General features: G+C 33.6%; 1 pseudogene; it reads right to left on the reverse strand.

The window, feature by feature from the left end:
- Positions 1 to 21,848, reverse strand: part of LOC100060099 (ubiquitin-like modifier-activating enzyme 5) — a 35,875-nt pseudogene extending 14,027 nt beyond the window's left edge.
- Positions 21,849 to 24,820: the final 2,972 nt, after the last annotated feature.

Consider the following 24,820-nt stretch of genomic DNA (forward strand, 5'->3'; position numbering starts at 1 on the left):
CATTGTTTGCTCTAGTTTAGCCAAGTAGCCTTCTTTCCATTACTGGAATTTTCCTTTCAGGCTACCTTCCCCAGTCACTTCCTGGAACACTGTCTGCCCAGTAAATGACATGATTTGATCTATCAAGCACTCTCAAGGATTCTATTCCAAAGTCATCTCCTTAGAGAGGCTTGCCATCACACACTCTCTCTTTACCCAGCTTTATTTTTCCTTATATCAGATGTCATTATCCAATACTACAAGGTAATCAGTTTTAATTTTTATTGTCTGTTTACCCCAGTAAATTATAAGTTAATGTAAGTTGACCCTCGTTTTTTAAAAAGAATATTTGCATAAATATAGAAACAAAGAGAAATGCTTATAACAACAAAAAGAATAATACACCAAGATGCTGTTAAAATTACTATTAGAAATATTTTTAAATAATGCTAATAAGTAAAAGGAGAAATTACAAACTCACGATCACAGTGGGAGATTTTCCTACATCTGTCTCAGAGACTGATAGATAAAGCAATTGAAAATAAGTAGCGTAGGGGCCAGCTGGGTGGTGTAGTGGTTAAATTCGCACTCTCTGCTTTAGTGGCCTAGCACTGCTCGTCAAGATGTGCTGTGGCAGTGTCCCACATAGAAGAACCAGAAGGACCTATAACTAGGATATCTAGCTATGTACTGGGGTTTTGAGGAGAAAAGAAAAAAGGGGGAAGATTGGCAACACATGTTAGCTCAAGGCCAATCTTCCTTGCCAAACAACAAAGAAAGAAAGAAAAAATGAGTAGAGTAATAAATCAATAGATAGACAAACAGATTGATCCTATACCTGAAAAGCAGAGGATGCACACTCTCTTCATGCTTGTGTAATAGGTCATAAAGGATTTTCAAACAAAAAATCCAAAATGAGTCAATTTTATACAAATTTCACTCTCTGATTATAATTTAATAAAATTATCAACTAAAAATAGAACAATATACAAATCTTGTCTCAATACACTTAAAAGTTAAGAACACACATTTTATTTGCCTTCTAAGTCACAAATCTATACCTCACTATTTTGGAGTAGGTGTCTTGCACTGCTGTTTAATCATTTTTCTACTTGTATTTCTGCCACACATGGGACATAGCTTTCAGTACAGTGGAGCTGTTACTTTTAACGAACATTAGTTGCTGTTCCATTTAAATGCTTTTCATGACAATTATGATATTTGTGTCCTGGAAACAGTCACAATTATAGATTTAAAGCCCAATATATGAATAAGTTACACAATAATAAGAGATCTGATTTATTTTGGAGGAAAACAAAGGGAATAAGGAGGATCAAATTGCAGCTTATCACTTTGAAGTAATACTTACAGTTCTTGTGAAATTTCTTAAGTATGTTTATTTTCACACCCCTCAGGAAACTGTGCAGAATAGAGAGACGTGTATAAGGAATAAAAATGAAACCTGTATTTAATAGGAGCTTCTCTGCTGGTACTACCCTTTTAACACAAGAAGACAGATGAGACACTGAGGTCTAACTTTATTATTTTCTAATCAATATTTTCAGTTAGTAAAATGGAATTGAGGAATAAAAAGTAACTCTTAGGTTGCAGCTATTTCTCATCTTAGATCATCTCTTGCCCTGTTAATTGGACATCAAAATAACCTACTAACTCTTTTTTTTCTTCTCTCTTTTAAGGGCTTAAAAAGTACCATGTATTATGATCTTTTGATTAATAATTAAAAAATCATCTAAGCAACATAATATTGAAATGAATATTATTCTGAAATCAATTACTGATGTAGACGAATATTATAAAGCAAGTTGTTTTCTTTATGGGTGGGGAGGCTAGCAATCATTGTTTCAGCTTTCAGTAGAGAAAAAAGTGATAAGGGATGATTTGCGATTGTTTAACCAGTTACTAACCCTTCTGTAAAAGGGGTTCCCCCTCTGTTTCTAAGTCAATGAAAGTTTAGGACTCCCATTTTGGAAACACACACACAATTTGCAGGCTTTTTCAGAGTTTATGATGCAATCAACCTCATCTATCCCTCCCAGATTAGGGCCCTTGTTATATGAGAGTCTCATGTCAATAAGATGTGCTTCTGTTGTGTTAATAATTGCCTCAAAATTAATAAACAGTGTTTTCTAGTTTTACCACTGATTCTTAATAGCTAAGCTTTCCTAAAGAGATCATTTAAAGATTGTCCAACGTAAAGAGAAAGCTACTTTGTAAACTTGGGTGGGAAATTCTCAAATTGTGTAGAGTAAATTGCATTTCACAATAAGAGGGCATATTGAAGGGCACTATAGAAATGATGATAATAAGAAAAAAATTAAGTGAATCGCTAAGCGTGAATTCAACAATTGAATCCAGTCACCCTACTGTACCCTTTCTCTGAGTGTAAAGCCTCATGTGTAAAATGAGCTTAGCAAGGTTAACTGGTAAGGTCAAAGATATCGAACAAGGATATCTCAATTTGGGGAAACAATCTTTGGTTCCTTGGTAGCTTTTTTTTCAGACATATGTGAAGAATTGGAGAATTTAACCAATTTATTACTGTGTGTGTGTAGTATTTTCTAGTGTATAGAAATATATTTTTATCCAGTTTCCTATTTTTAGGAATGCATCATATTGCCTATAAAATGATTATTTGGCACTCAAAGTAATTGTACTATATATTTACATACAATGAGTCACTATTTTAAGACATACATTTTCTGTTTTGAAATTAGTGCTGGTGGAAAATTATAGCCATGGTTGCAATTTTAAAGTTACTCTGCATTTGGTATTCCCCTATTATCTGAGTTCAATGTTTTAATTAATACAAGAAAATTGATTATTACTATAATAATTACTTCATGACCCTTAATTGAAATTTAATGATTTGCATATTTAGTCTTTGGATAATATTGAAAGTGATATTAGGACTTATTTTCTACAGAATTAACTATCATCCAATGCTTCGGCCTCTGTTTTTGATGGTTGAAATGTCAATTTCTTCTGGACATCCAGAATGAGTGTTTTAATTTTTAGTTTTAGGGTTTTCTTTTTTAAATCTCATTAAAATTACTTTTGATTGATAAAAATCATGATTTTGAAAAAAATAAAAAGTAAAACTCGAAATCACTTTCAATTGCTAAAGTAATTAAATGCAATAAAATGTTTATTATTCTACATAATATCTGGACAACACAAGGGGATTTAGTGAAATCTGACCTAACAGTAACAAAGTATGACTGAACAAAACAGGTCATTATTCTGAAAGTGAAAATGTTTATTCCCTTGGTAAAAAAGATGACATTTATAATTTTTCAGTCTTAAAAGATAATATCAGATTCAGCATACTAATTAAGGAAAATTTAATCCACTCCAACTTTAATGGCAGAATATAGCATGATTGTTTTCCTATCATTAGCAAATATAATAATACTATTATAGGGTAGCATATATCATGGAAAAAACAGTGGAAAGTAAAAATTCCTGGACCTTAATCAACACCACCCAGAGATGATCACTGTCAAAGATTTTTAGTGTATTCTTTCTGAAATTGTCTATTCAGACACAAAATATGTACAATTATACTTTATAACTGATTGAAATCTTCCTGCTTAATCTGGATATTATGTAAAAATGTAAAAATATTTTACATATTCTAAAATCAGATTTTTTAATTAAAAAATATCTTGGAAGATGTTGTATATCTTCACTTATATCCCACTTTACATTTATTTTTACACTGGCTAGCATTACATGTTATTATGTAATACATATTTTTTGCTTTTAGAAAAAAATCAGAGACACCATCCATATGTATTTATCTTTACACATTTGGGTTTTTTTCTTTGTTTGTTTTTGGTGAGGAAGATCAACCCTGAGCTAAGATCTGTTGCCAATCTTCTTCCTTTAGCTTGAGGAAGTTTGCCCCTGAACAAGCATCTGTGTCAATCCTCCCCTGTTTTGTATGTGGGGCACTGCCACAGCATGGCTTGATGAGCCCTGTGTAGTTCTGTGCCCAGGATCCAAACCCATGAAACTCGGGTTGCTGAAGTGGAGCATGTGAACTTAACCACTACACCACTGTGCCAGCCCTAACACATTTGTTTTTGATTAGAAAAAGTACAAATTCCTAACAGTGGGATTTCTAAACAAGAGGATATACATGTTCAATTGTTCATTGCTCTCACCATCCTCCCCTGCAAACTGCTGTCTCCATTAATACTCCCCACAATTGTATGCGTGTGCTTTCTTTCCCACATACACTGGGCAATGAGAAGATTCTTAATAATCCAGTCTGACAGAAACAAACTGTAATAGCATTCATGCTTTTTAAATTGCTAAATTATTAATGATATTGACCATTTTTATTGGTCAATATATTTTTAAATTCATTTATGCCTAAGTCTTGATAAGCCAATTTGAAACATTTGAACCTTATAGCAGAAATATGAGAGTAGATAATTTAGGCTTTTTGAATATTTTTGATTAAAAATAATTTAGAAAATGCAAAAATCATAGCAGAGAAAAAATCAGTCTATAATCCTAGAAACCAAATATAAGCCCCATTAAAATATGGTATATTTCCCATAAGCCATTTCTTCCCTGCACACACCCTGACCCTGTCTCTTTTTGTCCACCCACACCCACACACACAAGTGATACAATAGATTTCATCATACAGAGACACACTTACATTATTAAAGACACGCTTTTTTTACCTTCTGGCATTCCAATTCTTTAAAAACTTATTTTTAATAAATTTATATTACATGCTATGGCTGCATGATAGTTTCTTTCTTTATTGTTGGATAGTTAGCTGGTTTCCAATTATTTACATAGTATAAATAACACTATGGTAAACATATTTGATCATATCTGAAAAAACACACCTGCCTCTAGTGGTTTTTTGAGTTGTTGTTATTAACATGTTAGACTTATTGTGCAATATTTTAGGTTGCCCTATAGGTATCACAGAGGAAGCTGACATCCCTTTTTAGACAGGAGTGAGCTTCTCCCGCATAAGTGGGATCTCTGATAAGGAAACCGGATAGAGGGAGGAGGGCAATCTGGTCTTAGACTGGATTAGACATTTTTTGGGAATCACTTTTTTGAATCTCTGCTTCAAAATATACAATGGTACTTGAGGGAAGGAAGGACCGTTCTTCCTGGAGGCAAGAGAAAAGCCAGAAAGTGAGACCTCCCTATAAGCTATAGATAAGAAACTATTACAGAATAAGACATAATAAAGATTTCTGCATTACTCTCCATTTATTTTGTTTTTGCTGTTCTCTAGAAAGCAAAATGGACCTAGATAGTTCTGGTGTACTCATGGGAAAAATGAACGAAGGGTCATATAGCAGGCTTTAGCCAAAGAAATAAAAGGCAAACAATAATCAGCCGAGACCAGAGTGGGACTGACTGTGGATTTTCGTAAGATGTCACAGCTTTAGCAACATATAAAAACCAGCCTACATTTACAGATGCTCTTCCCTATGTAGGTTTTTCTTCCTTCCTCGTATAGAGCTGCTTGCTCTATGTTTAAAATGGGTTCTAATAATGTCAATAATACTATGAATAATAGTTAATATTCATTGTGTGCTTAACATTTTCTGGAAACGTTCTGAGAATTTTACATATGTAAATTCACCTAATTTTCATGACAAAGCTATGAGGTAAGCATGACCTTTATTCTCATTTTACAGATACATTAAGTAAAGCAAAGAAAGTTTCAACTAGTTGCTCATGGACACTGATCAAGTGAGAGTGGGATCTGAAACCAAGTGGTCTGGTGTCAGAGACCATGCTCTTGACCACTAAGATAAACTATTGCTCAGTATATGGACAACATAATTTTCTTTTTCAGGAAACGAACCATTAGCATTCATTTCCAAATTACTTTCTGGAGAAATATTGCACTATTTTAGTTTTCTACCTATAATGCATTAGACAGTCCATATATTTATACCCTTTCAATATCGGATAGTATGCGTATGTGTTTTATCTAATCTCTGTCAAATTGAGAGTTGAAAACTTTATAAGGGTTATATTTATAGTTTTGACTTCTTAAAATCATGAACAATAATCTCATGTTTATTAATTGTTTATAGTTCTTTGATGGATTGTCTGTTCTTGTCCTCTGTTTTTTTCATTTTATATAAACTCATTTATGCAGTGGTTAAATTATAAAAGTTGATGTAAATGCAGTTTATCAAAAATTCTTACTGTTGTATTTAACTTACTTATACTTTACATGTCACTGTTTTATTTTTTTCAATATGAAATGTATAGCTTTTTAGTTTTTTGGTGATGTTTTTCTTTCTAATTATAAATATAATATGTATGTATTAATGAAATTTGAAAAAACAGAGAAATATAATTTAGTAAAGAAATTTCACCCAGCACCATCGACTCTAAAAATGTTGTGTGCTTTATTCTATGCACATCTCATATATAAATGTGTATGTATATTTATAAAATTTGTATTTCATACTATATAAAGCTTTATTTCTTGCTTTTTTATTTACAATTATATTATCACTATACACTATATCTCATTTCTTAGGTAGTTTTGAAAATGTGATTTCTAAAATTCTCTATATAGATAGATAATGCCTTGTTTAATATATTTACTATTTTGGAAATTAAACTTATCTATGAAATCATAAATAATGAAATGCTGAACACTCTTGTCTACAATTATTTAAGGGCACTTACGCTAAGGTTATTTGCACTGGATGAGTTCTTAGATGTGAGTATGAACGTTTCTAAAACTTCGCATACATATTGTCATGTGGCTCTTGAAGTGTGTTACTCAACATCTTTTCCAAGAATATATATGTGTGGGGGATGATTGTGTGAATGTGTAACATAAAAAAAAATTTTATTATCATAATTGCTTTATTGATTTCTAGAAGGCTGGATTGTTTTTTAAATACATATTCGCCATGGGTATTATTTCTTTTTAAAATGTCTGTTCCTGTAATCATACATTTAATTCATATATTATTTATATTATTGATCCATAAGAAATATTTATATATTAAATCTATATTTAGACTTATAAGGTATCAGATAATATACCATATATTATATCATACAGTAATATATACTCATATTACTTCCAAAATCCTTGGTCATAAGGATTGACATTGATTGAGTGGCTTCTTCTCTCCTGACACTAGTGATCATTTAGTCAACTTTATAAAATCAATTTCTGATGTAAAAGATATCAATGTAGACAAGTTGAATGGGTGATCCTCAGGCAATTATGTATTTCAGAGAAGAACCTGAAATTTTTACTCACTTTGCATTGAATAGTACCATGAAGAAAGCGTAACATAAAGTTGAAATAATTCTATAAAAAGAACAATTAATAACTATAATTCAGCTCCCTAAAAAGAAAATGTAATTTGGACCATTTTCTTATTAATCTCTAGGGTTTCATAAATAAAATTAAAAGTAACTGTGTAAACTAAAAGTAAATTGAGAAAACAAGTGTTTCTGATAATAACTCTTTAATGCTTTCTAAACTCCTAAGACTGTTGATTCAAATTAGAATTCACTCTATTGACTTATTCATAGAATAGGAAAAAGTATTAGTCCACTCCACTGAATAGGAAAATATTGGAAAATAAGAGAATACTATGTTGATACCACCATTCCAATGAATGAAAGTGTCTCTATACTAAGGAAAACATGTACACTTTTTCCTGGGGCTAATAGAAAGTTAATTATTTACTAATATGAATAATATTAAAATTTCATACATTAGCTGTAGCTAGTACTAACAACAGTGATATTTGGGGTCATTTTCCATTATAGAATTCTATAAATTATTATCTGAGGTTGAAGAGGCAGTAACATAGGGAAGCAGATCACGGGAAATACAAATGGAAAGTCAAACGTGTTACCCAGGCCCTCAACCCCGCAGCACACCTTTCAGCGTTCGGAACAGTGAGATGCTTACTCAGGAAACAGCGCCAAGCACGCTTTGTAAAACCATACATTTTACATTCTTTGACAGCTTTCTATTATTTCTCTATCAATTAATCAGCTTACTAATCACCTAATGAAGTCAGTGTCAGCTGTAATTTTCAGCCTTTATGAGGACCTCATCTACAATTAGCACTTTCATGAGCACATTACCGGGTGAGCAGAACATATAGATCCCACTCGGTGTAAACATGTTTTCTTACTCAGCTGACAGCTATGGCACCCTAGAAAGATCACTGGACTTTACTTTTATTTGGGTTTGTGCTCTGACTTGTCCAATTACCAGAATTCCTGTATCTGTAAATTCAACCAACAGTCTGCTCATATTTTTATTGTGCAGATAAAATACGATTCTGTATGTAATCAATGAAATATGAAAATTTTACATTGTTGTTATTAAAAATAATAAATACACATAGAAAGCTACATGTAGAAATGAAGATAACTAAACCATAGAGCAAGAAATACATATTTTTCAGTGAGAATATATAATTATAACTATGCTTTGAGCTACTTGTGGGGTGCAATCAATATAAGTAGAATGTTCAAAGACAGTTTACCATAGCTTTTGGAAAATTAACAAAGCCAGGATCAGTAAATCCTATGATAAGGATGGAAAAAAAAAAAGTTAGGAAGGCAGGAGATTGGAGACAGATGAAACAGCTGAAAAATGACTGCGCAGCAGTCACTGAAGATGCTGTCATTTCCTGAGTGGACAGGAGGGAAATTACCACCAATCCCCTACTATTGGAGGTTGTTGGGAATACTTCAAAAAGGAAATGATTATGGCAAACCACCAATGGTAATAAAAGAAAATTAAAACGAAAGAAAATGGGACCAAAAGAGTCATAAATTGAGATTTAAAATCTGTTAAATGTATAACTTCCATTAAAACTTATCTTATTAATTTAAGTAAGGCAAGCACAACAACAAAATTGAATCACTAAATCAGTGAAGCTTCTCAAAAAGTTTACAGTGTGGTATGTAAAAACCAACAGAAAAAACAATATGAAGTGAACTGTAGAAGAAAAGTCAAGTAACTCGTGTGCATTTATCAGTAGACTTTTAATTAGGGTTTTAATTTAAAAATAGATCTTATCAGAGTAAATTCATCATCTGACATAAAGGTGTATATTTCTATTTTATTTAAAGAAGGTGCAAAAGTTGTTTGATTTTTGAAAATTTTGTTAAAAGGGTAGGTATATTTTGCCACCTAGAGTCTATTGAAAATAAGAGATTCAAAAGAAAAAAAGGGAAAAGAAATATAACTTCTAGAACTTGTCTTCCGACATCACTGATAAAATGCTTGCTGTCACCCTAGGCCATTTGGAAAGGCTGCATTCTTAAGATCCAAAGAAGGTCTGTGGAAGCAATGCCATTCTTTGTTTTCTCTGTTAAAAAAAAAAAGTGTGTCAGATTGCAGCTTTTGTATTGCCTTTTTGTGATCCTAGAGCTTTAAATAAAATACAATAAATATTTATGAAATTAGTTACTTGTTTTAAAACCAAATCATATTCACTCTGTTGAATTTGTTGATACTTTATTCGTTTGAGCCACAGATCATGTGCAAAATCATGTTCACTGGAAACTTGCTTCAAAATTTGCTCTATTTTATTCCTATTTGAAAGATGCAGTTACACTTACTGGCCCTCAAGTTTGTAACCACAAATACCAAACACAATATTCAAATGTTTAGAATTACCTTGAACTACTTAAAAATACATTTTATTATGAAAGAACAACCCAATTCCTTTTCTTATAAAGACATATATATATAGTCTTTATATATGCATAGTATATACATATAATATACACATATAGTAATGTATAAAGTTAAAGGTGATTGATGGTTATAATATCTTTTCTTCCTGTGAAATTATTAGAACAAAAACAATAGAATGCAACGTGCAGTCTAACTTAGCAAGTCTAAAATTGCTCACGAAAATAGGCACATACACAGAAACTTAAAATAAAATACACCAACCAAAACCTAAGAATTTTACAAGGAATCATGTCTGGAGACCAACAATTGGCTTTCCCTTTTTATTGATTTATTTTTGAGGAAGACTGGCCCTGAGCTAACATCCATGCCCATCTTCCTCTACTTTATATGTGGGACGCCTGCCACAGCATAGCATGCCAAGCGGAGCCATGTCCGCACCCGGGATCCGAACCGGCGAACCCCGGGCCACTACCGCAGCGGAATGCGTGAACTTAACTGCTGTGACACTGGGCAGGCCCCTCCCTTTTTATTTTTAGTTTTCATGATAATTATTTGAAGTAAACTGGGTTATTATCTGTTTCTAATTTAGAGAGCTGTACTTCTAAAGGAATGGGACAAAAAGATGCTACCTTCCTAAATACAGATAATGTCCCAAAATACTTCTCATAAACCTATTTGCATGTAAATCCAAAGTAATACCATCCAAATGAATCTAGCACGTGTTCACATAACTTCTATCTCCATTTTGTGTGTGTGTGTGTGTGTGCATGTGCTGGGGGGAAGGGCAGTGGCTTGGCTTTGCCAGTAACTTTGTTCATACTACAGAAGATAAATATTGATAATTCATAATTAGAGATGCTTCTCTTTCTTATGGAAAGGCTTATGTTTTTGAAAGGCATTTGCAAGATGAGTTAGAGTTGCATATATAGACACTATAATAGATTAGTATCATGTTTTATCTCACTTTACTTTTTCCATTTGGCAAGATAGAAAGCAGATCAGAGAAGATCTCTTCTATTCATTTGTTTTCGCTCAATTATTATCAAATCCTCAGAACAGATTAACTGTTTTTTGTATTTTTCTTTAAAAAAGGGGCAATGAATCTAAGAGGGTGGCTGGCGTATTTTCTAAGTTGTCACAGTGTCTGGAAACTTATATTAGTTTCTATAAGCTATATTTATATATATAAGGAGAAAATAGAATCTCTGATTTTAAAACATTATATTTTAAAAAGAAAGATAATGTAATAATTGGTGGAATAACATTCACTGTGCCAGTTTAGGTCTTTTGCTCACCCCTCTCAGAAGGTTGTCCTGGGGGCTACTAATATCACTAACAATCTTTTAAAAATGTTCTTCTCAACAGAAGTATCGCAGTGTGGGTGAGCCTTTCAGTTTATTTCATTTTTAAGTCAAATTAATATAGTTCTTGATGATCAGTATAATGGTATCCAGTGGAAAAAAAAGGATTTCCTTTCCCTGATCAAAATCCTTCCTCAAATTGTCCAAACTTTCGATCATAAAAATCCAAGCTCCAGGGGCTGGCTCTGTTGCTGAGTGGTTAAGTTCCCGTGCTCCGCTTCGGAGGCCCAGGGTTTCTCCGGTTCGGATCCTGGTCGCGGACATGGCACCACTCATCAGGCCATGTTGAGGCAGCATCCCACATGCCACAACTAGAAGGACCCACAACTAAAAGTATACAACTATCTACTGGGGGGAATTTGGGGAGAAAAAGCAAAAAGAAAAAGAGAGATTGGCAAGTTGTTAGCTCAGGTGCTGATCTTTAAAAAAAAAAAAAATCCAAGCTCCAGATAATTTGGCAGATATTCATTTACTTTTCAGTTTATTCTAGTATTCAAAACCTTTTTTTGAGTGGCTTCTCTGGGCTAAGCACTGGGTTAGTAACAGGGAACTGAGAGAGGAACATTACAGACTCCGGCTCAGAGCTTGTCTAGTGAACTAGATTGTCATGCAAATAAAGTTAGAGTACAATGTTTTGTGATCATAATAAAGGTTTATGCAAGTTGCTATGGAGCATATATGGAAAGAAGCACTATTTCTGTGAGAGGACTAGGAGGTGATAGTCGAAGGATTTATAGATGCAGCTTCACCTGAATAGGCAGTTGTCACCTGTCAATCTGTTAGCCTTACAGTTGAACCATATTTACTATCCCTGCTCTGATGATAAAAATTATAGACAGGCCAGAAGCAGAAACTGAGAATTAAGGTGAGAGTACAGTGTGAAAACTGGAAAACTGCCAATAAATTTAACAATGAGGAAGTGGCCATCAAAGTGAAAAACTGCAGCGATGTTAGATCAATACTTTAGAAGGGATGTCGGACATCGCTGAAGCAACAGGTAGACTTACAAGTACACAGTCTGTAGAATGGAGGCGAAATGGAGAATACAAAGGTTCAGAAGTCCAGCTTGTGAGAGTTCAGTTCCAGGCCCATTGCCTTTCTTACCTCTACTTGGAATCTGTTAGTAATTTATTTTGAGATGAAAATATTTGTAAGTATTGTTAGTAGAAATATATTGCAGCTGTACCATTGAAATTGAATTTAAGCAATGAAAACTATATTATTTTGAAAGAAAATAATATTTTATGAGAGATTATCATGTAATGGAACTAAAAACACTTGAAGATAACCAGAGGTTAAATATTTTGCATAACACATATATCTATTCCATATTTAAACTGCTATTGTTGTTGTGTTGAGAAAACGTTCTATTTGAACTGTGTTCAAGCATAAGAAACATTACCTGGAAGGAGATTACCTGATGATTAAGGATTTATTCAGGAAGTTTTATAGATTCAGATATCAGAATGATATTTTAATGGATATATTCTGTGTGTGTGTACAGTGGAGAATGAAGATCAAGGATAGTCTCCTAATATGACTGAAATTAGGAAATATGAAGGATAAAGGACTTTTAACAATTAAGATGGATAGATTAGATAATGATAGAACTACAAAATATGTTGTCAGCTCCAATTATTTGTAACACGCGAGTAATTATAGAAAATGTTTTTTCTCTGTGTAGTTAGGCAACTCTCAGTGCTCTTTCCAAAGGTCAGCAACTCCTAGGAAGATGGATTATATATAGGTAGAACAATCTGGCATCCTTTATGTTTAAATTCCTGCTAACACTAATAAGATTATCTCTGCCCTTTTCCTACATTTCCACATAGCTTTAGAGACCTCATTTTTAGGAAAGTATTCAGTATAACTTATATATAAAGAACATTCCCCTTTTCTATTATTTGGTAATAAGATATTTTATAAGAAGTATTAGAGAGAACAAAGCCCTTTTGGAAATGAAGAATGCATTGGCCTATAAAGGGCATTCTCAATTTGTAACTGGGCTCCGTTATATTCTAGTTGGGAAAGCACGGGTACAATAGCTAGATTAAGCTTTTATTATATTTAGACTGGTATAAATTACTACAAAGTTATCAGTCCCTGTACACACAAAACAAGGCACTTTTCCAGTCATGTCTAATTTCGCTACGTGCTCAGCTACTAGGTGGGTCCTGCCATGGACTAATGGCCATGCTGTTATCCTTTCTGATTTTTTAAGGTCCTCTGCTTATGCAATACATAAGAGTACATCACTTGCAAAAAATGGCCTGCTTATTGAATGAAAGCTGAAGTGATAATTGTTTTCTCTTCATGCAAAGGCTTGCATTAAATAAAATCATCATGAAAAATTTAGTTAGTGGACAAACAAAATCCAGTACAATCTCATTTCATTTGTATATGCAGACTTAGAGTGGACAGAGCATTTGTTGTAGGGATACACATTGATATTTGAAAGAATGCCAAGGGAAAGATATCTTTTTCAGAGCACATGATGAATGATGATGCTGTGCATAAAATGAAATGAGAAAGGGCATAGATTGCACTTAATTTACTCCAAGTAGTCCTTTTAAAGAATCTTAAAATATCAAATACTAATTTTTCCATTAAGAATACTGTATCTCCTAATAGCAGTTGGTTTGTTAAAAACAAACAAAAACATAACTGTATTATTTATTAATCATTTAAGATGATAGTGAAACTGATAATGAAGATATTAACTTAGATAAAAATTATTCTGAATTCTAATTTCATAATTATATATTTTAAAAATAGTTTGAAACAAATTCTGACCACATCCCTATGTCTTTCTCTTATATTTTCATAGAAAAATCATATTTTCAAACTCTAATTTTTAATCATACTTTTGAAAGAATTAAAAATTAACAATGGCTTGATTTTCATGCCTCTGATTTCTCCATATGAGTAAGTAGTACAGTATAAATTTATTATGACGTTATAATTTTTGTTTTGTGGATTATTTTTGTGAGGAAGATTGACCCTGAGCCAATCCTCCTCCTTTTGCTTGAGAAAGATTGTCCCTGAGCTAACATCTGTGCCAATCTTCCTCTATTTTATATGTGGGACGCCACCACAGCATCACTTGATGAGTGGTGTGTAGGACTGCGCCTGGGATCCCAACCCACGAACCCTGGGTGGCCAAAGTGGAAAGCATGAACTTAACCGCTAGGCTACCAGGCTGGCCCCCATGGTGTTATAATTTTAAATAGACACACTTTAATCACGAAAGTAATACATGCTTAAGAACCAAAAAATAATAAAATAAAAGCACTCAAAATCCCACTACCCAGAGACTGGGATTGTTAACACCACAGGCTATATAACCTAATCAAGCATTTTTATACATGTAAAATGAAACTTGAATCGTTCAGCAGATTTCTGTAATATCCTCCATCTTCCTGTGTTTTTATAGCATTTTGATGTGTTCTATGTGCCACGATGTATTTAATCAATATTTTTAATGTTGGAAGGTTGGTAACTTTTAAATCTGGATTTTTATAAACAACTTTGTGAGATGCACTCTTGTAGCTATGTCTTTCCTTTCACTCTTTGGAAAGCCTTTGGAAGAATGCCCAAATGGCCTTCAGAAAATTTGTGCCAAGCAGTTCATACGAATGGATTTTTTAAGCCATTCATGGAAATGGCTACTTCCTCACATGCATTAATTATCCCATTGAATCTGATTTGGCTTTAATTTGCTTTTCTTACTTTAGAAAGTGCATAATTTAAACATGCTTATTGGATTTCTAAAAAAAAATTTCTTGATTTGTCTGTGTTTCTATTGGCATATTCATCATTTTCTAGTGAAGTTGTAGGTGTCTTTTGTGTATTTTAACATATACTGACTTCTGCAAAATTTATCATACCAAATTATATGAGATACTCAACACTGAATTAATAAAATCTACATTTTTTGAAGAATCAGTCATATAATTGACTGATTTAAATGTTACATGAAAACCATTGCTATGGCTGGATTAACATTAACCCAAAATAATCTAATGATTATCCGTATTATATAGCATATTATTTAGTCAAATACTGGAAAAAATTACCAAATATAGATGCTGAAAACAGGAGATGCTTATGCCCTTCTGAAATAAGTTTAAAATTAGAATTGATCCTGCTTAAGAAAAAAATAACATGCTAACAAAATATATTTAAAAGAATAATTAATGAATAGTGTACTGTAGGAAGAAGTACAAACTGGTAGAACATAAAGCTTAGTGGTCTAGAATTTGGAGCAGAAAAAAATCTTTAGGTCATAGTGGACCATAACCTTGAAGTGTTTCAATGATAAAGAGTGACTGGTGATGAAAAAAGCCTGATATTCAATAGCATTAATGACTAATGTAATAGGAAATTGATTTCCTAACACCTTTCCCTTTGTATAGTGTCTTTTCCCGTAGATTGAAAGAGAATCGATATGTGAAATCTGAGCATATGAGAGACAGCCAAGTGCAGAGAGAATACCATTCAATTAGCAATTAGAAGACCTGATTTCTTAACCTAATTGTGCCACAAATGAGTTGTATGACTTTGGGCTAGTCATTTGGTCTTTCCAAGATTTACTTTCTTCGTCTACAAAGGAAAATGGTATCTAAGCTCCAGGACTAAATTTCTGTAATTCAATTTTGAAAGAAAATTAAATCAAAAAAGAAGTATTAAATGTATTGCATGCTCTTTTTGATGATGTTCCCCAAATTGTCTTCTACAGAAAGCTGTTTTCCTTTTTATAATAACTAATGCTTTGAGAGAGTTTAATATTTGCTGGCACTGTTCTTATTGAATGCTCACAAAACTCTAGAAGGTAGGTATTGCTGTTACTTCATTTTATACGTGAAGAAACTGATCTAAAAGGAAGTTAAATAATTTGCCCTGGTTTACAGTGCTGGTAAGCAAACCAGGATTCAGAGCCAGGCAGTCCGACTCCGTAACGTAACTTGTGACTGAGCATTACTCACACTTTCTTAAATATGTATTTTTGTTCAAATAAACTTGGGAAACACTGGCTTCAACAAAGCAAAATAAGTTGAACCTAAGACATTTTGAGATATTTAAGATTTATTTTGAGTATCCAAGAAGGATGTCGTGTGCAGAGCTGCCCACCTTTATTTGACTACAGAAGGCCCACGGAAAGTAATACTGAACATTTCAAAGGCACTAAAGTTCTGCAAAACACTTTTGGGAAAATGCTGATTCTTGAGTCTCGGTGCTATTCCAATGGACTTTTACTCAGGAAGATGTGCATAGAAAACAATTCCTTAAGTAATTCGAAGAAGTCGTAGTTAAAGATGAAAAAAATACTTATGGAATTTACTTTGCCATAAGGTTAATTCTCATTTTCCATTTTTCCCTTTTTTAGTGCATTTTAATACAAGAAATCTTACCAGTGCATTGAAGATTCATTTACCAAAGGAAAACTGGTTTCAGAATGAGGATTGTAGAGTTCTGGAAAGATATGGCGATTTTAATAGTAACAGCATTCTTTCCCAGGAGTGTTGCATAGCACATCTTTGTTGTGGAGAACATTGTTTACCATCTCCTATTAGCTCTGAAATTCAAACACATGGATTGTTTGAAAAATATTTTTTATAATATATTATAAAAGAACATAAATAAGCAAAATTTATAGAATTATTCTATGAGCCTTTAAATATTTCATATATTTGTAAAATAAACAAGCTATAAGAAACAAAACCCACAAATCTTCCAAATTAGATATTTCATCATATTTAATCATCTGAGATTTCCTAAATATCTCTTTGAATGAAAAAGATTTACACAAAAAGTCACAATCAAAAACAGAATTTATACTCAATGACAGTGTCAATGATGGATATGGAATGGATAGATTAGTATTTGATATGTTACATATTGATATTTCTTTTTCTCCTGGAACTCACAAAATATATTCAAGCTCATCAAATACTCCAGAATCAGAATACAGGGAACAGCATAATACAGTTGGTTCTCACTATTCACAGATTCTATATGTGCAAATTAGCCAACTCACTAAAATGTATTTGAAACCCCAAAAGCAATATTCACAGGTGCTGTTGCTGTCATTTGCAGACATACTCACAAGAGAGAAAGATTTGTGTCACTCAGTTCACTTGTTTCCACTTCAGGTTGAATGAGATTGTGCTCTGCTTTCTTGTTTCAAGTTTCATAATGTAATAAAGTGTCCCTTCCATTGATGTATTTATTGCCACATTTTTTGCATTTTTGTGCTTTTTGTTGGGAATTTTGCTGTTTAAAATGCCTCCTAAGTATAGTACTGAAGTGGTGTCTAGTGTTCCTAAGTGCGGGAAGACTGGGATGTGCCTTAAGGAGAATACATGTGTGTTAGATAAACTTCATTCAGGCATGAGTTACAGTGCTGTTAGCTGTGAGTTCACTGTTAATGAATCAACAATGCTGTACATCCAGGAAAGGAAGACCGACAAAAAGAAGCAGAATGCATAACACTCTTGGGAGGCTGAAAGCCAAAGAAATTTACAGTCATGTTACCCAGGATCAGGTCAATGTTAAACTCTTCCTGTCTAGTACTGGCTGGATCCCATGTTTCCACAGGAGCTATGGCATGGGAACTGCTGAATTTGCAGGCAAGGCAGATTCTGCAGATCAGGACACTGTGGAAGAATCTTTAAAATACCTGCTAAGTGTTATATAGGAAAAGACTTATGTTGAAGAGCAGATTTTCAATGGTGAGGAGACTAGCTTGTTTTATAAGAACGTTGCCAAAGGATTCTATATACTACAAATGGCATTTCAGTTGACAAAAATGTGAACCAGCTGTTTCAAGCACCTGATCCTGTATTTCCCCAGGAGCAATAGCTCAGGACTCGCTAATTCCGTGTTTGCCACAACTTTACAGAACATAAATACTGTGAACGATGAGAAGTGACTGCGTATTTTTAAGATTTTCTTTCCAGGTACGCCCCTGGCTTACATCTAAAACTTACAGAGAGAAGTCTTCCAAATAAATGCTGAAGTACTTTTCCTTGAAGCCACAACATCACTGCTCTGGGGTCCTACTGACAAAAAAAGTGGCATCAAGTGTGGTCGGCAGATTGTCCGCATTCCAAAATGACCTCTTTATAGTGAAGACTGAGGAGCCAAGGAGCCACTTTGAGATCTCAAAGGAGAGTTGAGAGAGAAAACCCTTGGCATAAAAATCACGATTCTTAAAGTAATGTGGGTGGAAAGAAGACCCCCTCTACCCCGCTAAAGTAGATTCTTGGACAGGAAACTGCCAGAGTGAGAGAACATGACAAGAGGGGTCTTGAGCATGAGGAAGATACTGCCTGAGACTCACCAGACAAACTTGGAGAATTTAGAAAAAGCTGAGTTTACTCTATGCAAGTATCCAGTAAAGTTTCAATTATTGTTATCCATATGATACAATCAATCATTCTGGTGGGTACTACAGTTTATCAAGGTTTGTAAAATCTAGGATTATAGCAATAGAAAACATATGAGATTTTATGTGGTGGATACATGGTTTTATATATTTATATATATAATTTAGTATTGCACGTGTATATTTTAAGAATGAGCAGTTATTTGAAAAAGAAGATCTCTTGTTTAAGAGAAAGGGGTATAGATTGTAGGGATAGATATGGTTATAGATACAGCTATAAAGAATTATAGATACTTATATACATATATGTAATATATATTTATATCATATATTATCTAACTATGTATTTATCCATGTAAATCCATCGTCTGTAGATTTGGTAGTTAGCTACAAATAGGGGCTTTTGAGCCCAAGGGTGCAGATGAGACCCTCCAAGGCCAAATGTGTAAAGAATGGTGTCAGCAGCAGTAACCTGGAGAATGTCCACTTGCAGGGAGTTTGTAGAAGAAAATAAATTAACAAAATAGAAGATTGGTCAAAATGCTGTGAAGAACAATGATGCCACCCCTGGGTCTGGATGTCGTTATTGATGTGATTTTCACATCAACGGAAATAACAGGCTGAAACAAGTTGTGTTATATTTAAGCAATCGGTGTGCATCACAAAAATAAAGTTGGAGGAACATCATTTGGAACATTTGTGATAGGAAAGTGGGTGGAGGGATGATAGGAAACAAGCGATCTAAACAAAACTAACCTTCCCCCAGGTTCTACAGCCTACACACTTAAACTTGTTGAAAGAATTCCACAGTGCTTAGTAACTGGTGAACACTCAACAGATTTCATTTATATGAAATATTTTATTTAGATTCTCTAAAAGAACAAAAACTATGTGACCTAGATAATATCAATACTCCTATTTACACAGGAAAAAAACCTGAGACAGTGATATTAAGTAAACTAAACCAGCATACACAGTAGAGAGTCAGGGTGTGAATGCAGGCCAGTTCACTTTCTCAGCATGAGCTCTTACTCCCTCTGCTATAATGCCCATTCTTCTAAGTCGGGAGCTGGTGTGTAAACCTCTCTCTCCAAAGAATTATTTATTTATTTAGATGGATTTTATTTCCTAGAGTAGTTTTATGTTCACAGCAAAATTGAGGGGGAAGTAGGAAATTTCCCATACACCTCCTGTCCCCACACACGGACAGCCTCCCCAATTATCAAAATCTCCTATGAGAGAGGTACATTTGTGACAAATGATGAACCAACATCAACACATCATTATCATAGTTCATATTAGGTTTCACTTGGTGTTGTATATTCCATATGTTTGGACAAAGGTATAGTGTCATGCATGCACAATTATAGTATCATTTAGAGTAGTTTCGCTGCCCTAAAAATTCCCTGTGCTGTGCCTATTCTTCCTTCCCTAGCCTATAACCCTTAGCAGCCACTGATCTATTTACTGTCTCAATAGTTTTGCCTTTTCCAGAGTGTCATATAGGTGATGTGATACAGTATGCAGACTTTTCAGATTGGCTTATTTCACTTAGTAATATCCACTTAAGATTCCTCTATATATTTTCATGGCTTGATAGCCCTGAATTTTTCATTATTTGGATGTACCACAGTTTATTTATCCTTTCACCTACTCAGAGACATATAATGTGGAGCATCTTTTTATATGTTTATTTGCCATCTGTACATCCTCTTTGGCCAGGTGTCTGTTAAGGTCTTTGGCCCATTTTTTGATCAGGTTTTTTGTGTTCTTATTTCTGAGTCTTAAGAGTTCTTTGTATATTTTGGATAACAACTGTTTATCAGGTATATCTTTTGCAAATATTTTACTCCCAATCTGTGGCTTGTCTATTCATTATCTACATAGTGTCTTTGGTAGAGCAGATGTTTTTAATTTTAATCAAGTCCAGTTTATCAATTCTTTCTTCCATGGATTATGCCTTTTGTGTTTTATCTAAAGTGATCAATGAACTCAAGTTCATCTAGATTTTCTCTTATGTTATCTGCTAGGAGTTTTAGAGTTTTAACTGCTGAGCCACCAGGCTGGCCCTAAAGTGGCTTTCTTGAAGACAACATATAGTTGGTTCTTGTTTCTTCCATTCTGATCCATTCTGAGAATCTCTGTCTTTTCATCAGTACATTTAGACCATTGATGCTCAAAGAGATTATTGATATAGACAGGTTAATATCTACCATATTTGTTAGTTTTCTATTTGTTTTCCTTGTTGTTGTTGTTTCTATTTTGTCTTCCACTCTTTTTCTGCCTTTTGTGGTTTTAATTGGGTATTTTACATGATTTCAGTTTCTCTCTTTTCTTAGCATACTAGTTACACTTCTTTTTTTCTCATTTCAGTAGTGAATAATTTATTTTTATTTTTTATAACTGGGTGTTATTTGTTTGTGAACATACAATTTTAAGACTTGCATATGTAAAAGAAATACATTTCCACAAAAGCAATGCCCTTTAGTTATGCTTTTCATTGTAAAATTCATATTGACATGGTTACTTTTTCAAAGAAATATATGTTTCTAAAGGATTCCTTTTCTGTTACGTCATAAATGTAAACAGTTATTTTAACAGTATTTTTATTTCAATTAAAAAATACTGAATGCCCACTATTATATACCTGACATCTTACCATCCTCATCTTGAGTATTCATTCATCTGTTTTAAATCTACATGAACATCAAAGTATACGTTCTCTTGATATTTGTAAATAAACATCTCCAGGAAAAGAAACTTTGTCCTTTTCACATTTTATGAGACCACATTGTACTAAATAAAAGTAAACTTGTTAGAAGTCAGAAAAGTTAAGAATATTTTGTGTATCTCTATGGGCACCTAACACATTTCTACTACAATGGTAAACATTGTTCAAACATGATTGAGCTCTTTTCAATTTGTGAATGTCTTCTTTACTCATTCAGGTGTCCCATCTCTGATATCTAACATCCCTTGAATATTCAGGCAGTGGGGTGGATTTTCATGGTATTAATTAGCTAAACTGGAATTACCTTTCCCAGAATTCCTTTTCTTTGTTTGTAATTATGATAAGCCACAAGAGACTTTTTTTTTTTTAATTGTATGAGAGATAGAAGGCAGAAAAGAAACAGGTAGGAATGCTTTTTTACACAGAGCTCATTGGTACATCGCCCACAGCTAATACTGCTCGCAGACTTTCTCGCTTACCTGCTGGCTCATTTTGTTGGTTCAAGGCAACAGCCAGGACTGCAATTCTTCCCAGCTCTGACCAGTCCTCCTTCTTCAGCCTCAGTGACATCTTAGACAGGTGCCTATTTAACTGAGAATCCAATGGCACCAACTTTTCATACAGATCACCTTCATTATCAGTGTTTGGAGTCTGGAGGTGGTGAGACACTGACATCACGGTCCATTGCAGTAGATGTCAACTCACCCTTGCAGGTTCTAATTTTCCCTTGCTTCCCCTACCTCGCATCCATTTTTCCTTCCAGACCACCTTATCTTGTGGTTTTATATCATCTCCTAGTGGTTAAGCTTCTCTGCTCAAACCTGGCTGAAACAGGAAGGTCCAAAATTGGGCCATATTTTCTGCTTCAGTGGTACCCTGGCCATACCTCTATCTCAATATTTATCAAATTGTCTTGCGCTTTCTCATTCACCTCTCCCACTGCATTGAGGGTAGTGAGGCAGGGATTTTATTTTATTTATGCATATTTTTACTGTAATAGATCAGTTCTGTGCATTATGCATTAAAAATACTTAATATATGCGTGCTGAATTGAATGAGACCCTTTACAAATTTATGTTTACTTAAACATTTTCAAGAATTTATATTTTAAAGTAAAGTACTTCAAGGAAGTCTAATGTTGTTATGGTTTTAATCTCAAGAGCTCATGTATGTAATAGTAGTAAGGTGAGCAGGTGTTTAATTATAAGGAAGCCCTTAGGTCAATTGCTGATGTATTTAATAAAAACTATTTTCACCCCAAACCATCTGTGAATCCTAGCTTTCATCATTCAAGGACTGTAGCTTTGTTCTTGATTACATTTGGGGATTAATGGTATAATAGGCTATATCATTCTATAAACCTTAATGTATTATAATCTTTGCTTTTATGTTTATGACCAAAGACTCTGTTTACAAGGCCTGTTCTCTCTTGAATTCACTGCTACTCTTTTATTTTGGGCAAGACACACCATTCCAAGTATATCAGGGATAACATCTATGTTATAGATAGGGTTAACATGAGGGATAAAAAGAATATATGTAAATAAAGACCACACACAGTCCTTAGTACACAATATTTGTACAGTATTAGCTATTATTATCAGATTTATATTAAGAAAATGGAGAGTGATAACTCAGCAATTTATACATGTCTATGCAACATCATAGTTTAATTCAATGCAGATATATACACTTGGGTATAATAAACAAAAGTTCACTGCTCAGTTGAAGTTATGAATTTTTCATATCTATTATCAGATCCTACTAAATTCAGAAATCATTTCTGACTACAGTCAAGCAATTTTTAACATTGTTATTCTTTCATTGCTGACAGTGTACCAGCAATACATAAAAATTCTAAGATTATAAGTCTCAACATTTGTAGCTATAACTCATGAAATACTATTTACAATGAGAACTTGACTCATTGTTTCTCAATCCACCGTTCCTTAAAAAACAGTTCTCTGAAAGATAGATTGTGGAATTTCTTTTAAATTTACTATTTCTTTTGTATATCTGTCATTCCTAATAAGGTGTAAGTTAATGAGAAAAATTCCCAAGGAGAAAAAATATCCAGTTTTTAAATACTGGGTCATACAAAGTGATACTATATTGCCATTTATTTTGGTATTCATTGAAATCTGAAGTCTAAATAAACATTGATGATTGTATCCTGTTTCCAAGAATACAGTTTCACTTTTAGTAAACTGCACAATATCTTCCGAGAGAATTCTGCACCGTGGTTAGGACACTGATATCATAGCTAAGACTAACAGTAAATTCTTCTAGGGACTTCAGCAAATCCTAGTCTCAGGGATTGCCTTTCATTATGGGTATCCATAAACAATAAACTGTCGAATGTGGAAGAAAAATTACTGTGGTAAAAGCATTGTGTGATTTTTAAGAACCAATATAATCCTTTTTAAAGTATATTATCAGGTATATACCTTATAAATCCATATACATATGTTGACTATTATTAATAAAATTAATAATAATTTTTAAATAGCCTGTATTGTGACAGTTTATGGCACACTTAGGGCAATGTGATTAAAATTGACCAACAAATTTACATCATATTATACCCTCCTGTAGGGTAGATTTCCTGGGAGGAGGGATTTTAAAGCAAAAAAAAAAAACCTTTAAGTAGGAAATTGTTATGGTCAGAATACTTGTGTAAAAAAATCTGTAATAATTTCTCTATCTGCTTAAAAGGGGAGGTTTCCAAATTCAGTTCAACCTTATCATTGTTAAACATTGCCCTGAGAATCCACGGTGCCAATTCCCTCTCATCTGTGAGCTCAACATCTATGTGCATCATGATTATCATTCTAACTAATTAGTTTATTTTAATTATAATCAATACACTAAGGAGAAGATTGAGACAGCTGATATGATTTATTACCAATTCTAAGAGCATTTGTCTTGCTTTTGGCAGTCGTGCTATCTCTGGAATGCCCCTGTCTGCTTGGCAGCAACCTGTCAGGGTGGTTGTGACGGCTGTATGCAGGGACATTAGCTGACAGTTCCTCCTCCACTCCTGATAAATGTCCGCCTGCGGTGTAATCGCACCCACATGCTCTTGCTTTAGCGTTCACCTATAGCTGCATCAAATGTGAGAATATGTGGTATAAATATACTATAGCCACACATACATGAATCAAACACAATATCACATGCAGATGACGAGAAATCTGTGCGATAGTCTCTTTTGCAATGCCATGCTACATGAGGCTGTACAAGTAACTCTGTGGGGAGAAAACACTTCTTTTATTATGCTAAGGATACTTGTGTGGTTCTTAAAAACCAATATAGTGGAAAATGATTTCAGAGGCATGAAAGGATTTTCCCCAAGAGTAATATTTGAAAATCAGTGATTCTGAAATATCAGAGGCTTTATGGTAAGGTGGGAATTTCCCATATTAAGTTATTAACAAAGACCTGCACTGAAATTGAGCATTCAAATATATAACTCTCCTCTGATGCTGTTCTAGCATATACTTATATTTTAAAGCTCCACATTGGGAACTTGACCCTGTTTTTATTGATAAATCTTTTATTCCTCTCTCATGAATTATTCAAGTACTGTGCTAGGCTAGCTTATTCCCAGTGAGTGAAAAGGAGATCCTTAAATCATATGGCATCAT

Source organism: Equus caballus, chromosome 5 (assembly GCF_041296265.1).
Source record: "Equus caballus isolate H_3958 breed thoroughbred chromosome 5, TB-T2T, whole genome shotgun sequence".
Lineage (NCBI taxonomy): Eukaryota > Metazoa > Chordata > Mammalia > Perissodactyla > Equidae > Equus > Equus caballus.